The sequence below is a fragment of the Lampetra fluviatilis genome, unplaced genomic scaffold (genome assembly GCF_964198595.1).
Source record: "Lampetra fluviatilis unplaced genomic scaffold, kcLamFluv1.1 SCAFFOLD_607, whole genome shotgun sequence".
Taxonomy (NCBI): Eukaryota; Metazoa; Chordata; class Hyperoartia; order Petromyzontiformes; family Petromyzontidae; genus Lampetra; species Lampetra fluviatilis.
In genome coordinates this window covers 9178-21074 of record NW_027621387.1, presented here as the reverse complement: position 1 = coordinate 21074, position 11897 = coordinate 9178, and the positions used below count along the sequence as shown (strand labels likewise).

The following is an 11897-nucleotide window of genomic DNA, read 5'->3' as shown; positions in this document are numbered from 1 at the left end:
AGTATTATAATAGTACCAGTACTATAGTAGTAGTAATAGTACTATAGTAGTAGTAGTGTAGAGAACAGCGCACAGGCTCGCCCTTACAGACACATTAATAGTATTACTATAGTACCAGTACTATAGTATAGTACTAGTACTATAGTACTACTACTATAGTACTACTACTATAGTACCAGTACTATAGCAGTAGTAGTGTAGACACCACCAGCACACGTACAGCCTGACCCATACACACACATTAGTAGTATTACTATAGTACCGGTACTATAGTAGATGCACCCCTACAGACACATTAATAATATTACTATAGTACTGGTACTATAGTACTATTACTATAGTACTGGTACTATAGTACTATATAGTACTGATACTATAGCACTATAGTACTGGTACTATAGTATTACTATAGTACTGATACTATAGTGCTATAGTACTGATACTATAGTAGTACTACTATAGTACTGGTACTATAGTAGTATTACTATAGTACTGGTACTATAATACTATATACTATAGTGCTATAGTACTGATACTATAGTGCTATATACTATAGCACTATAGTACTGGTACTATAGCACTATAGTACTGGTACTATAGTGCTATAGTACTGATACTATAGCGCTATAGTACTGGTACTATAATACTATATACTATAGCACTATAGTACTGATACTATAGCGCTATAGTACTGATACTATAGTACTATATAGTACTGATACTATAGTGCTATAGTACTGATACTATAGTGCTATAGTACTGATACTATAGTACTATAGTACCGGTACTATAGCACTATAGTACTGGTACTATAGTGCTATAGTACTGATACTATAGTAGTATTACTATAGTACTGGTACTATAGTAGTATTACTATAGTACTGGTACTACAATACTACTATAGTACTGATACTATAATACTATATAGTACTGATACTATAGTGCTATAGTACTGGTACTATAGTACTGCTATAGTACTGGTACTATAGTACTGGTACTATAGTACTGGTACTATAGTACTAGTACTATATAGTACTGATACTATAGTGCTATAGTACTGGTACTATAATACTATATACTATAGTGCTATAGTACTGATACTATAGTGCTATAGTACTGATACTATAGTGCTATAGTACTGATACTATAGTGCTATAGTACTGATACTATAGTGCTATAGTACTGATACTATATAGTGCTATAGTACTGGTACTATATAGTGCTATAGTACTGATACTATAGTGCTATAGTACTGATACTATAGTGCTATAGTACTGGTACTATATAGTGCTATGGTACTGATACTATAGCGCTATAGTAGTGGTACTATAGCGCTATAGTACTGATACTATAATAGTCTCACCGGGCAAGGCGAGTCCACAAGTACAGGAACACCAGCACAGCTGTTTCTCCAGCTCCGCCCACTCCACCCTCAGCTCCTCCCACTTTGTCCATGGCCACGCCTACTTTGTCCATGGCCCCGCCCACTTCGCCCTCGGCTCCTCCCACTTCACCCTCCGCTCCTCCCACTTCGCCCCTGGCTCCTCCTACTCCACCCCCGGCCCCCGCCCACTCCAGCCCCGCCCACTTTGTCCATGGCCCCGCCCACTTTGTCCATGGCCCCGCCCACTTTGTCCATGGCCCCGCCCACTTTGTCCATGGCCACGCCCACTTTGACGAGGCGTCTCCACTCCTCCAACTCCTCAGGACCCGGAGCGGTTGGAGAGGCGTCCACGTCACTGCCTGTAACATTTATTTTTATTTTATTTATATTTAGTTTAAAGTTCATAGTTTATAGTGGTATAGTGTGTAGTAGTGTATAGTGTAGCAGTTACTGTCTGTAGAATTTACATTTTTATTATTTATATTTAGTGTATAGTTTATAGTGTAGTTTATAGTGTAATGTAGTTTATATTGTAGTGTAGTGTAGTAGTCACTGCCTGTAGAATTTATTTTTATTTTATTTATATTTAGTTTATAGTTCATAGTTTATAGTGGTATAGTGTGTAGTAGTGTATAGTGTAGTAGTCACTGTCTGTATAATTTACATATTTATTATTTATATTTAGTGTATAGTTTATAGTGTAGTTTATAGTGTAATGTAGTTTATATTGTAGTGTCGTGTGTAGTGTAGTAGTCACTGCCTGTAACATTTATTTTTATTTTATTTATATTTAGTTTAAAGTTCATAGTTTATAGTGGTATAGTGTGTAGTAGTGTATAGTGTAGCAGTTACTGTCTGTAGAATTTACATTTTTATTATTTATATTTAGTGTATAGTTTATAGTGTAGTTTATAGTGTAATGTAGTTTATAGTGTAGTGTAGTAGTCACTGCCTGTAGAATTTATTTTTATTTTATTTATATTTAGTTTAAAGTTCATAGTTTATAGTGGTATAGTGTGTAGTAGTGTATAGTGTAGTAGTCACTGTCTGTATAATTTACATATTTATTATTTATATTTAGTGTATAGTTTATAGTGTAGTTTATAGTGTAATGTAGTTTATATTGTAGTGTAGTGTAGTAGTCACTGCCTGTAGAATTCCCTTTTATTTTATTTATATTTAGTTTATAGTTCATAGTTTATAGTGGTATAGTGTGTAGTAGTGTATAGTGTAGCAGTCACTGCCTGTAGAATTTACATTTTTATTATTTATATTTAGTGTATAGTTTATAGTGTAGTTTATAGTGTAATGTAGTTTATAGTGTAGTGTAGTGTGTAGTGTAGTAGTCACTGCCTGCAGAATTTACATTTTATTATTTAGTTTATATTATTTAGTTTATAATGTATAGTAGTAAAGTGTAGTAGTCAGTGCCTGTAGAATTTACATTTTTATTATTTATATTTAGTGTATAGTTTATAGTGTAGTTTATAGTGTAATGTAGTTTATAGTGTAGTGTAGTGTGTAGTGTAGTAGTCACTGCCTGTAGAATTAACTTTTATTTTATTTATATTTAGTTTATAGTTCATAGTTTAGAGTGGTATAGTGTGTAGTAGTGTATAGTGTAGCAGTCACTGCCTGTAGAATTTACATTTTTATTATTTATATTTAGTGTATAGTTTATAGTGTAGTTTATAGTGTAATGTAGTTTATATTTTAGTGTAGTGTAGTAGTCACTGCCTGTAGAATTTATTTTTATTATTTATATTTAGTTTAAAGTTCATAGTTTATAGTGGTATAGTGTGTAGTAGTGTATAGTGTAGCAGTTACTGTCTGTAGAATTTACATTTTTATTATTTATATTTAGTTTATAGTTTATAGTGTGTAGTGTAGTATAGTAATAATGTAGTGTAGTGTATAGTAGTGTAGTAGATGACTGAGTAGGTGAGTGAGTGAGTGAGTGGGTGGGTGAGTGGGTGGGTAGGTGAGTGGGTGGGTGGGTGAGTGGGTGGGTGAGTTGGTGAGTAGATGACTGAGTAGGTGAGTGAGTAGGTGAGTGAGTGGGTGGGTGAGTGGGTGGGTGGGTGAGTGAGTGGGTTAGTGGGTGAGTGAGTTGGTGAGTGAGTGGGTGGGTGAGTGGGTAGGTGAGTGGGTGAGTGGGTGAGTGGGTGGGTGAGTGGGTGAATGAGTGGGTGGGTGGGTGAGTGGGTGGGTGAGTGAGTGGGTGGGTGAGTGGGTGGGTGAGTGGGTGGGTGGGTGGGTGGGTGGGTGAGTGAGTGGGTGAGTGAGTGGGTGGGTGAGTGGGTGGGTGAGTGGGTGGGTAGGTGAGTGGGTGGGTGGGTGAGTGGGTGGGTGAGTGGGTGAGTGGGTGGGTGAGTGAGTGGGTGGGTGAGTGGGTGGGTGAGTGGGTGGGTGAGTGAGTGGGTGAGTGAGTGGGTGGGTGAGTGGGTGGGTGAGTGGGTGAGTGGGTAGGTGAGTGAGTGAGTGGGTGGGTGAGTGGGTGGGTGAGTGGGTGAGTGAGTGGGTGAGTGGGTGGGTAAGTGGGTGGGTAGGTGAGTGGGTGGGTGGGTGAGTGGGTGGGTGAGTGGGTGGGTGAGTGGGTGGGTGAGTGAGTGGGTGAGTGAGTGGGTGGGTGAGTGAGTGAGTGAGTGGTGAGTGAGTGAGTAGATGAGTCAGTAGGTGAGTGAGTGGGTGAATGAATGGGTGGGTGAGTAGGTGAGTACGTGAGTGGGTGAGTGGGTGGGTGAGTTGGTGAGTAGATGACTGAATAGGTGAGTGAGTGAGTGAGTGGGTGGGTGGGTGAGTGGGTGGGTGAGTGAGTGAGTGAGTGGGTGGGTGAGTGGGTGGGTAGGTGAGTGGGTGGGTGGGTGAGTGGGTGGGTGAGTGGGTGAGTGGGTGAGTGGGTGGGTGAGTGAGTGAGTGGGTGAGTGGGTGGGTGAGTGGGTGGGTGAGTGAGTGGGTGAGTGAGTGGGTGAGTGAGTGAGTGAGTGGTGAGTGAGTAGATGAGTCAGTAGGTGAGTGAGTGGGTGAGTGAATGGGTGGGTGAGTAGGTGAGTACGTGAGTGGGTGAGTGGGTGAGTGAGTTGGTGAGTAGATGACTGAGTAGGTGAGTGAGTAGGTGAGTGAGTGGGTGGGTGAGTGGGTGGGTGAGTGGGTGAGTGGGTGGGTAGGTGAGTGGGTGGGTGAGTGGGTGGGTGAGTGGGTGAGTGGGTGGGTGAGTGAGTGAGTGAGTGAGTGAGTGGGTGGGTGAGTGGGTGGGTGAGTGGGTGGGTGGGTGAGTGGGTGGGTGAGTGGGTGAGTGGGTGGGTGAGTGAGTGGGTGGGTGAGTGGGTGGGTGAGTGGGTGGGTGGGTGGGTGAGTGAGTGAGTGGGTGAGTGAGTGGGTGGGTGAGTGGGTGGGTGAGTGGGTGGGTAGGTGAGTGGGTGGGTGGGTGGGTGAGTGGGTGAGTGGGTGGGTGAGTGAGTGAGTGGGTGGGTGAGTGGGTGGGTGAGTGGGTGGGTGAGTGAGTGGGTGAGTGAGTGGGTGGGTGAGTGGGTGGGTGAGTGGGTGAGTGGGTGGGTGAGTGAGTGAGTGGGTGGGTGAGTGGGTGGGTGAGTGGGTGGGTGAGTGAGTGGGTGAGTGGGTGGGTGAGTGGGTGGGTAGGTGAGTGGGTGGGTGGGTGGGTGGGTGGGTGAGTGGGTGGGTGAGTGGGTGGGTGAGTGGGTGGGTGAGTGGGTGGGTGAGTGAGTGAGTGGGTGAGTGAGTGGGTGGGTGAGTGAGTGAGTGGTGAGTGAGTGAGTAGATGAGTCAGTAGGTGAGTGAGTGGGTGAGTGAATGGGTGGGTGAGTAGGTGAGTACGTGAGTGGGTGAGTGGGTGGGTGAGTTGGTGAGTAGATGACTGAATAGGTGAGTGAGTGAGTGAGTGAGTGAGTGGGTGGGTGGGTGAGTGGGTGGGTGAGTGAGTGAGTGGGTGGGTGAGTGGGTGGGTGGGTAGGTGAGTGGGTGGGTGGGTGAGTGGGTGGGTGAGTGGGTGAGTGGGTGGGTGAGTGAGTGAGTGGGTGAGTGGGTGGGTGAGTGGGTGGGTGAGTGAGTGGGTGAGTGAGTGGGTGGGTGAGTGAGTGAGTGAATGGTGAGTGAGTAGATGAGTCAGTAGGTGAGTGAGTGGGTGAGTGAATGGGTGGGTGAGTAGGTGAGTACGTGGGTGAGTGGGTGAGTGAGTTGGTGAGTAGATGACTGAGTAGGTGAGTGAGTAGGTGAGTGAGTGGGTGGGTGAGTGGGTGGGTGAGTGGGTGAGTGGGTGGGTAGGTGAGTGGGTGGGTGGGTGAGTGGGTGGGTGAGTGGGTGAGTGGGTGGGTGAGTGAGTGAGTGAGTGAGTGGGTGGGTGAGTGGGTGGGTGAGTGGGTGGGTGAGTGAGTGAGTGGGTGGGTGAGTGGGTAGGTGAGTGGGTGAGTGAGTGGGTGAGTGAGTGAGTGAGTGAGTGAGTGGTGAGTGAGTGAGTAGATGAGTCAGTAGGTGAGTGAGTGGGTGAGTGAATGGGTGGGTGAGTAGGTGAGTACGTGAGTGGGTGAGTGGGTGAGTGGGTGGGTGAGTTGGTGAGTAGATGACTGAGTAGGTGAGTGAGTAGGTGAGTGAGTGGGTGGGTGAGTGGGTGGGTGAGTGGGTGAGTGAGTGGGTGAGTGGGTGGGTGAGTGGGTAGGTGAGTGGGTGAGTGAGTGGGTGAGTGGGTGGGTGAGTGGGTGAATGAGTGAGTGGGTGGGTGAGTGGGTAGGTGTGTGGGTGGGTGGGTGAGTGAGTGGGTGGGTAGGTGAGTGGGTGGGTGAGTGGGTGAGTGAGTGGGTGGGTGAGTGGGTAGGTGTGTGGGTGAGTGGGTGGGTGAGTGAGTGGGTGGGTGAGTGGGTGAGTGAGTGAGTGGGTGGGTGAGTGGGTAGGTGAGTGGGTGGGTGAGTGGGTGAGTGAGTGGGTGGGTGAGTGGGTGAGTGGGTAGGTGAGTGGGTGAGTGGGTGGGTGAGTGAGTGAGTGGGTGAGTGAGTGGTGAGTGAGTGAGTAGGTGAGTGAGTGAGTAGGTGAGTGAGTAGGTGAGTGAGTGGGTGAATGAATGGGTGAGTGAGTAGGTGAGTACGTGAGTGGGTAAGTGGGTGAGTGCGTGAGTGGGTGAGTGGGTGGGTGAGTTGGTGAGTAGATGAGTGAGTGGGTGGGTGAGTGGGTGAGTGAGTGAGTAGGTGAGTGAGTAGGTGAGTGAGTGAGTGAGTGAGTAGGTGAGTGAGTAGGTGAGTGAGTGAGTGGTGAGTGAGTGAGTAGATGAGTCAGTAGGTGAGTGAGTGGGTGAATGAATGGGTGAGTGAGTAGGTGAGTACGTGAGTGGGTGAGTGGGTGAGTGCGTGAGTGGGTGAGTGGGTGGGTGAGTTGGTGAGTAGATGAGTGAGTGGGTGAGTGAGTTGGTGAGTAGATGAGTGAGTGGGTGAGTGGGTGGGTGAGTTGGTGAGTAGATGAGTGAGTGGGTGAGTGAGTAGGTGAGTGAGTGAGTAGGTGAGTGAGTAGGTGAGTGAGTGGGTGGGTGGGTGGGTGAGTGGGGGGGTGGGTGAGTGGGTGGGTGAGTGGGTGAGTGGGTGGGTGAGTGGGTGAGTGAGTGGGTGGGTGAGTGGGTGAGTGGGTGGGTGAGTGGGTGAGTGAGTGAGTGGGTGGGTGGGTGAGTGGGTGGGTGAGTAGGTGAGTGAGTGAGTGGGTGAGTGTCTCCGTGTGTACTACCACTCACACCACTTGCCCCTTCAGCCCCTGCTAGAGGCTACCTGGGGGAGCTTTGTGTGTGTACAGTGTCTGTACGCAGTGTGTACAGTATTGATGTGCGCTATGCGCACTGTATTTGCACAGTGTGTACAGTGTACGTACTGCATTTGTACGGTTTGTACAGTGTATGCACTGTATTTGCACGGCTCGTACAGTGTGTGCACTGTGTTTATGCGATTTGTACAGTGTGCACACTGTATTTCTGCGGTTCGTACAGTGTGCACAGTGCGCACACTGTATCCGTACAGTGCTGTGCGTCGCGTACAGTGCGGGGGTTTTTTGGCGTGTGGCGCCTTGTATAGTGTGTGCAGTACAGTGCGTACAGTGCGGTGTGTACAGTGTGTAGAGTGGGAGTGGGCTCACAATGGCCGCGTGGCAGGCTGGAGACGTCCCAGGATGCATTGCAGCCCAGGTCTGGAAGCATGAGCTCCACCCGGTCCCCCGGTGCACCCAGCCTGGCACGCACGAAGGTCCGTAGAGCCACACTGCACACAACACCCACCTGCAGACACACACAGAGACACACAGACACACTACTATATACTATACACTACACTGTACACTACTATACACTACTATACACTACACTATACACTACACTATACACTACACTATACACTACACTATACACTACACTATATACACTATACACTACACACTACTACTATACACTACACTATACACTACTATACACTACTACACTATACACTACACTATACACTACTATACACTACACTATACACTACACTATACACTACACTATACACTACACCATCCACTACACATTCTATAGATACCACTGGTTCTTCGCGTTCTGTAGATGTAGATGCCACTGGTTCTTCACGTTCTATAGATGCCACTGGTTCTGTAGATGTAGATGCCACTGGTTCTTCACGTTCTATAGATGCCACTGGTTCTGTAGATGTAGATGCCACTGGTTCTTCACGTTCTATAGATGCCACTGGTTCTGTAGATGTAGATGCCACTGGTTCTTCACGTTCTATAGATGCCACTGGTTCTGTAGATGTAGATGCCACTGGTTCTTCACGTTCTATAGATGCCACTGGTTCTGTAGATGTAGATGCCACTGGTTCTTCACGTTCTATAGATGCCACTGGTTCTGTAGATGTAGATGCCACTGGTTCTTCACGTTCTATAGATGCTACTGGTTCTGTAGATGTAGATGCCACTGGTTCTTCACGTTCTATAGATGCCACTGGTTCTGTAGATGTAGATGCCACTGGTTCTTCACGTTCTATAGATGCCACTGGTTCTGTAGATGTAGATGCCACTGGTTCTTCACGTTCTATAGATGCCACTGGTTCTGTAGATGTAGATGCCACTGGTTCTTCACGTTCTATAGATGCCACTAGTTCTGTAGATGTAGATGCCACTGGTTCTTCACGTTCTATAGATGCCACTGGTTCTGTAGATGTAGATGCCACTGGTTCTTCACGTTCTATAGATGCCACTGGTTCTGTAGATGTAGATGCCACTGGTTCTTCACGTTCTATAGATGCCACTGGTTCTGTAGATGTAGATGCCACTGGTTCTTCACGTTCTATAGATGCCACTGGTTCTGTAGATGTAGATGCCACTGGTTCTTCACGTTCTATAGATGCCACTGGTTCTGTAGATGGAGATGCCACTGGTTCTTCACGTTCTATAGATGCCACTGGTTCTGTAGATGTTGATGCCACTGGTTCTTCACGTTCTATAGATGCCACTGGTTCTGTAGATGTTGATGCCACTGGTTCTTCACGTTCTATAGATGCCACTGGTTCTGTAGATGTAGATGCCACTGGTTCTTCACGTTCTATAGATGCTACTGGTTCTGTAGATGTTGATGCCACTGGTTCTTCACGTTCTATAGATGCCACTGGTTCTGTAGATGTAGATGCCACTGGTTCTTCACGTTCTATAGATGCCACTGGTTCTGTAGATGTAGATGCCACTGGTTCTTCACGTTCTATAGATGCCACTGGTTCTGTAGATGTAGATGCCACTGGTTCTTCACGTTCTATAGATGCTACTGGTTCTGTAGATGTAGATGCCACTGGTTCTTCACGTTCTATAGATGCCACTGGTTCTGTAGATGTAGATGCCACTGGTTCTTCACGTTCTATAGATGCCACTGGTTCTGTAGATGTAGATGCCACTGGTTCTTCACGTTCTATAGATGCCACTGGTTCTGTAGATGTAGATGCCACTGGTTCTTCACGTTCTATAGATGCCACTGGTTCTGTAGATGTAGATGCCACTGGTTCTTCACGTTCTATAGATGCCACTGGTTCTGTAGATGTAGATGCCACTGGTTCTTCACGTTCTATAGATGCCACTGGTTCTGTAGATGTAGATGCCACTGGTTCTTCACGTTCTATAGATGCCACTGGTTCTGTAGATGTAGATGCCACTGGTTCTTCACGTTCTATAGATGCCACTGGTTCTGTAGATGTAGATGCCACTGGTTCTTCACGTTCTATAGATGCCACTGGTTCTGTAGATGTAGATGCCACTGGTTCTTCACGTTCTATAGATGCCACTGGTTCTGTAGATGTAGATGCCACTGGTTCTTCACGTTCTATAGATGCCACTGGTTCTGTAGATGTAGATGCCACTGGTTCTTCACGTTCTATAGATGCCACTGGTTCTGTAGATGTAGATGCCACTGGTTCTTCACGTTCTATAGATGCTACTGGTTCTGTAGATGTTGATGCCACTGGTTCTTCACGTTCTATAGATGCCACTGGTTCTGTAGATGTAGATGCCACTGGTTCTTCACGTTCTATAGATGCCACTGGTTCTGTAGATGTTGATGCCACTGGTTCTTCACGTTCTATAGATGCCACTGGTTCTGTAGATGTAGATGCCACTGGTTCTTCACGTTCTATAGATGCCACTGGTTCTGTAGATGTAGATGCCACTGGTTCTTCACGTTCTATAGATGCCACTGGTTCTGTAGATGTTGATGCCACTGGTTCTTCACGTTCTATAGATGCCACTGGTTCTGTAGATGTTGATGCCACTGGTTCTTCACGTTCTATAGATGCCACTGGTTCTGTAGATGTAGATGCCACTGGTTCTTCACGTTCTATAGATGCCACTGGTTCTGTAGATGTAGATGCCACTGGTTCTTCACGTTCTATAGATGCCACTGGTTCTGTAGATGTAGATGCCACTGGTTCTTCACGTTCTATAGATGCCACTGGTTCTGTAGATGTAGATGCCACTGGTTCTTCACGTTCTATAGATGCCACTGGTTCTGTAGATGTTGATGCCACTGGTTCTTCACGTTCTATAGATGCCACTGGTTCTGTAGATGTAGATGCCACTGGTTCTTCACGTTCTATAGATGCCACTGGTTCTGTAGATGTAGATGCCACTGGTTCTTCACGTTCTATAGATGCCACTGGTTCTGTAGATGTAGATGCCACTGGTTCTTCACGTTCTATAGATGCCACTGGTTCTGTAGATGTAGATGCCACTGGTTCTTCACGTTCTATAGATGCCACTGGTTCTGTAGATGTTGATGCCACTGGTTCTTCACGTTCTATAGAGGCTACTGGTTCTGTAGATGTAGATGCCACTGGTTCTTCACGTTCTGCAGATGCCACTGGTTCTGTAGATGTAGATGCCACTGGTTCTTCACGTTCTATAGATGCCACTGGTTCTGTAGATGTTGATGCCACTGGTTCTTCACGTTCTATAGATGCCACTGGTTCTGTAGATGTAGATGCCACTGGTTCTTCACGTTCTATAGATGCCACTGGTTCTGTAGATGTAGATGCCACTGGTTCTTCACGTTCTATAGATGCCACTGGTTCTGTAGATGTAGATGCCACTGGTTCTTCACGTTCTATAGATGCCACTGGTTCTGTAGATGTAGATGCCACTGGTTCTTCACGTTCTATAGATGCCACTGGTTCTGTAGATGTAGATGCCACTGGTTCTTCACGTTCTATAGATGCCACTGGTTCTGTAGATGTTGATGCCACTGGTTCTTCACGTTCTATAGATGCTACTGGTTCTGTAGATGTTGATGCCACTGGTTCTTCACGTTCTATAGATGCCACTGGTTCTGTAGATGTAGATGCCACTGGTTCTTCACGTTCTGCAGATGCCACTGGTTCTGTAGATGTTGATGCCACTGGTTCTTCACGTTCTGCAGATGCCACTGGTTCTGTAGATGTAGATGCCACTGGTTCGTGGAGATGTCCCTGCAAGTGTGGACGTATCGGAGGTTTGTGTTTGTGCCGGCGTTGACAATGATCTTACCTTGCCGTACACTACCGAGTGTTCTCCGTGAAGGATGACCTTCCCCGGAGCGGATATCAACACGTCACCATCGTCACCATCACCACCATCGTCAACATCACCACGACCATCACCGCCACCATCACCACGACCATCAGCGCAATCGATTGACGCAGCCATAGCCTACGTAGACAGATAGAGATATTGCCATCATCATCATTATCACCATCACTATCATCATTATACCATCATCATTACCGTCATCATTACCATCATCATCATCATCGCTATCATCATCACCATTATACCATCATCAACACCCGTGTCATCATCACCATCACCATCATCACCATCATCACCATCATCACCCTCATCACCACCATCACCATCATCACCATCATCACCATCATCACCATCATCACCACCATCACCATCATCACCACCATCACCACCATCACCATCATCACCATCATCACCACCATCACCATCATCATCACCA

The 11897-nt window shown here is 46.6% G+C and overlaps 1 long non-coding RNA gene across 1 annotated transcript; it reads right to left on the bottom strand.

The window, feature by feature from the left end:
- Positions 1-1593: 1593 nt before the first annotated feature.
- Positions 1594-11630, bottom strand: LOC144955179 (uncharacterized). Its single transcript, XR_013641532.1, has 3 exons — positions 11420-11630; positions 7508-7646; positions 1594-1743 (listed from the first exon to the last, which is right to left on the bottom strand). It is a non-coding gene; the product is annotated as an uncharacterized LOC144955179 (long non-coding RNA).
- Between the last annotated feature and the right edge of the window lie 267 nt (positions 11631-11897).